The following is a 4,967-nucleotide window of genomic DNA, read 5'->3' on the forward strand; positions in this document are numbered from 1 at the left end:
CTTCCAGTCTCATTAAAAAACAAAAAAAGGTGATCTTACCTTCTCAGTCAGTAGTCAGCTGCAGTGTCAGAGATGCTTTAAGCTTTATCTATTTCTGTTCACACTTGTGAAAGATTTTCACAATAGAGGTGTGAGCTACCCAAAATAATCCCTTCCTCCACAACATTTCAGCAGTAACCCTGAGTTGCATGAAATGGGCCGAAAAGTTTGGCAAAAGATAAGCTCCCTTGCAGTCCAGCTTGTCCTCAGATATCCTCAGGATGGGGGAGTGGCTGAACTCAGGTTCTGAGTGATGCCCCATTCAGTTCCATAAATCTAGTCACCTTCAATATATGAAATATCACTATTACAGATTCACACATAACACAACTCATGCCCAATTCATCTACTCAAATCAAATGAGCTCTCTCGGCCACCCTTAAGAAATTTGGTCTCACTCAAATAAAATTCTCATGGCTAGACTAGTGAATTAAAAAAAAAGTATTAGAGATTCCTTTGGATTGCAGGTGAGATTGTCTGCAAAACAGGTAAGATTAATATTAATGTCTGACTACAATCACATTAAATCATGGAATAACCCTATAGATTCCTAAGTTTCCTGGGGAAGGATTTGGTGCAATCAAGCATGTAAGTCTTACTTCAAAAATAACCCTATGGGTGGCAGGAAGAAAGGCTCAGCCCATTGATGCATCCTGAAAGTCAGTGGCAAATTCACTTGTCTGTGATGATATATCTCCCCTACTTGACTTTTGTCTGCAGCCCAACCTATCTCTCGTAAGCCATTTTCATACTATTTTCTTACTTTCAGGAGGAGCTTGAGTGACTCTAGTTAAATATACCTTTGCATTGCAAAGTTTACTCAAAAATATGGTGGTTTTTTTGTTTGTTTTTGTTTGGGTTTGGTTTTTTGTTTTTTGTTTTTTGTTTTTTTTATACAACAGTGGAAAAATACTATCTTGGGGCAAAAAAAACAAGACAGCTTATCAGTTCCAATAGAACAGTAAGTACTTCTTCAGTAGGATGGTCACAGGTTTTGACCATGGAACCTCTACCCTATGCCATACTCTATGTTGTTTTTTTCTTAAAATCAGCATACCAGACTCTCCTGGTGACTGCCAACAGTTAAGACTGCAGGTCCTGTTGCTTAGGGAATGTGGAACAGATTATGCAACAGATTATCCACTGCATTCCACTCTAGAGGTTTGCTTTCTCTCAAGAATTGGACTTTTCAGTAAATCAGCTCCAGTAAATACTTCATGCTTGGAGCTACACCAAGATTTGGCTACTCAGAAAGCACGTCAACATTTAGAAATTTCTACTCAGGCTATCACATAACAGTACATTTCAGGGAATAAGACTGGGATCAGTATTTAGAAAGCAACAAGTCTGCATCATGTACCTCTTCAGTGGACAGCTACTACAGCTGTGATAGACTGCAAGTGAACAGTCACTTATTTAAAGAGGAGTGACACACCTGTTCTTATTAATTGTTCTTAATAATACACATTCTCAGTGTACACCCCCATGGCCTGAAATACATTTTATACAAGCCACATGCACCCAGTGGCAAAACTTTTTGAACTTAACTGTCTCAGAACTTCAAATCACATACATATTAAATTACATGGGCAGTTTGTGTTGTATTTCTCTTTAACACAAAATTAACTACAATGGATTCATTAGTGATGGTCTAATCACAGTTTTTCTTAGGCCTGCATATGAAGTTTATTTTAAAAGATCTCAGTCATGCACATTTTATTGTGCTTTATGAATTTAAATGTTCCTAAATTATAATGAGAACTACTTCTCTATCATAATCCCAAGAATGAATTTCACTGGTCACTGTTTGCTATCTTAAAATATTAAAGTAAGCAACTGAATGTAAATATCAAGCACATGTTCCAGACACCCTTTAATCTGGATTGATACAAGGTAAAATTTTGTCATTTTCATTAATATTACTTATTCCCCAGACTTGAATCTGCATTCCTTCTTTTTGACAGGCTGGTTATAGAGATGACTGCCTTTCTCCAGCACTTCTTAAATGCCTCCAGTCATGATTTAATTACTTTTATTCCTCCTCTTCTCTCTTCATTCCTAATCTAAAACAGCAGCCTTGGAAATAAATGATCAGTGCTTTAGAATAAGCCATCTATTATGGCTTATTCTAAGGTCTATTATGAGAATTTCTAATTCCACCAGAGCTAACATATTCTCAAGCACTTATCTGCAAGAAAATGGCCCAAAAGATACAAGAAAATGATATGCCTTCAGTAGCACATTGATAAGTACAAAGATCAAACATTATACTTCACTTGTTTTTATTCAAGAAACTGAGAAGCACTGGTGTATTGCAGCAACATGCATAGCACAGCACCCTTTATAATTACACTCACAGGGAAATTAATAACAGACAAATTATCATGGTAGACTTGTCCTAAAGGTTTTTAAAATTCAGCTACCCTAGCCAGGTTATATTCCATGTAACAGGAAAACTCAATTCCAGCTCATTCTTTGGTTTTGTTTGTGTTCAGTTTACAAATAGTCCTCTACTTAACAAGCCTGGTTAAAGCTGGTCTTCTTTTTACCATCATAGGAAAGCTTTCCTTTTAAACATAGAATATACTACATATAAGAGGTTAGTGCCTACCAGGAAAAGAGGGACTGCAGTTTTCTAAAGTATGCTAGAATAACATTCAACCTATTACTAACAGAAACATAACAGCATGAATGTACATTCAGAAAAAAATAACCATCTTTGCTGTCATTTCAGAGTGGAAATGGAAGCTCCAATCATTACTGCAGCGCTGAAATATAACTAAAATTTTATTTATTTTGTATATGATGATAAATTTATCAAATATCAAAGTTGAGTAATTCATGCTGCAATACCTGCTAATACTGATGCATCTCAACTGCTTAAAAGAGCAATTCATATTCAAAAAAAAAGCATTTTCTAAAGCTTATTCATTGATATAAGCAAATTTTCATCTAATAATCAAGCTTGACAGCTCTCATTCTTTTTCTTTAAAGGAACAGGTAGTGCTATAGTCTTCCCAAAACAAGGATGAGGTGAATGGAAGATATTAACATGTGCATGCAATTTAATCAGTAGCTTTGTCCTCTTGTGAAGGAGTACCAAATCTGAAGGGGTCAATCTTATTTAGTGCACTCAGCAACAAAAGTAACACCAAGCAGCAGCCTAGACAATGTGAAAGGTAAAGATACTAATCAGCTGTGGCAAAGTTAGTCAAATGTGACACTTCTCCTAACAAGCGGAAAACATACAACCATATTTTTCCTTTGGGATGCACATGAACTTATACTGATGTACTCTAAGGTGATAGTCTTAAATACAGATTAGACCAACACAGTGAACTGCTTAGAAATGTTGGGGCAACATAATTATGATGCAATTTCTCAAGTTAACATTCATATGTACCCAAATACCCTATGACACATTTTTGTTATTTTTTCAGGAAATTATTAAAAAAATACAGAATCCTTCATACCTTCACATCTCATTCTTCATGTATTACCATACATACAGATGGACTAAGAAGCATGGGATAATATTATGACTCTAACATTTAGTATTTTTTTTTCTATATTTAAAAAAATTTAGTAGTCACAGTAAAATATCCCCAGTTCTTCCTTATTGTAGTTTTCACAGTAGAAATTAGTCACTGCTAGACTGTTCAAAAAAAAAAAATTAGTACTATCTGCTCTTTGATTTCAGATCTGTTTAATGCTTATCTAATCTATTGAACGTACTATAAAAATTCTTACAAACTTGCCAAACTTTAAGAAACTGAACTGATTAACCGCTCATTTGTTTACCTACATTTAACACAGAGAAGTCTAAATTCTGCAATCTGTTCTTAGGCAAATCAACACATTTCAAAAGTGAAGAACTATTAAAGCACAGGTGTCTTCCCACAGAAGTGTGATCAAAAAGAACTTTGGGAACCACTACTAAACATACTTTTATATTTATTTGTTTATTTAGAGAACAGGAGCAATGAAGTTCAGATGAAGAGTGAGCTCTCAGCAATTCTTCAGACTACAAAGAGTGATCATAGCCAGGGCAGAGAATTGTGAAGCAATGTTTGAATAGCACTTGAGAAGAATAACTGCATTACAATAAAAACATCACATTGCATTAAAACTTCCCAGTTTATAATTACTACTGGTGGCACCACTGAGTTGTCTACCTCAGCTATTTATTATCTCAGTATTCATTTAAGAATTAGAAGCATGGCACTTATCAGTTTTACTGTTGTTGTTACATGACCAAAAAAATATAGCCTTTTTTTTTTTTTTTAATTTGTGGTTCCTGTAGGCCACATGGACTTCTCAAAGACCACAGGCTCATTATATCTGACACTGCAGAAATAATTAAAGACCAATAAAATTCTGATATCTGGCAGAACCTCCAGGCACTGTTATAACACAAAATGAACACTATCATCTTTTAATTTCTTGTCACTTATTTCTAATAATGAATTCTTTGTCGATTTATGGTTATCACATCAGTTCAGCAACACATTTTCATCACAGGAGAAAAGAAAAAGCACAACTACGTTCTTTGCTTGGTTTTCCTCACATTTTTTTCAAATTGTTTATTTCTTCAGTTGACAGGTACTAGCAGATAAAGCCTCCAGTTTAACTGGCGCTTTCTTGTTCACTGCCTCTAGGTGACTGCATTCTGACGTTTTGTATGCTGAGATTTTCTCTACTATTTTATAAGTCAGCCGACATATTTAAACAGTAATCCAGTAAATACCTGAAATACCAAAACCTCCAAAGAATTTAGGCATCAGCCCATTTTAAGAACTAGAGCCTTTAGTGTTCATTTATAGTACACACTTTTAAGGGGCCAAGAATGTTATCAATCATTTTCTGTTTCACCCAGAACTATATTTGCAGCTGTTAATAATTATTGTGAGTGTGCCACATTCTTTTAG

Source organism: Tympanuchus pallidicinctus, unplaced genomic scaffold (genome assembly GCF_026119805.1).
Source record: "Tympanuchus pallidicinctus isolate F22 unplaced genomic scaffold, pur_lepc_1.0 scaffold3, whole genome shotgun sequence".
In the NCBI taxonomy this organism is placed as follows: Eukaryota; Metazoa; Chordata; class Aves; order Galliformes; family Phasianidae; genus Tympanuchus; species Tympanuchus pallidicinctus.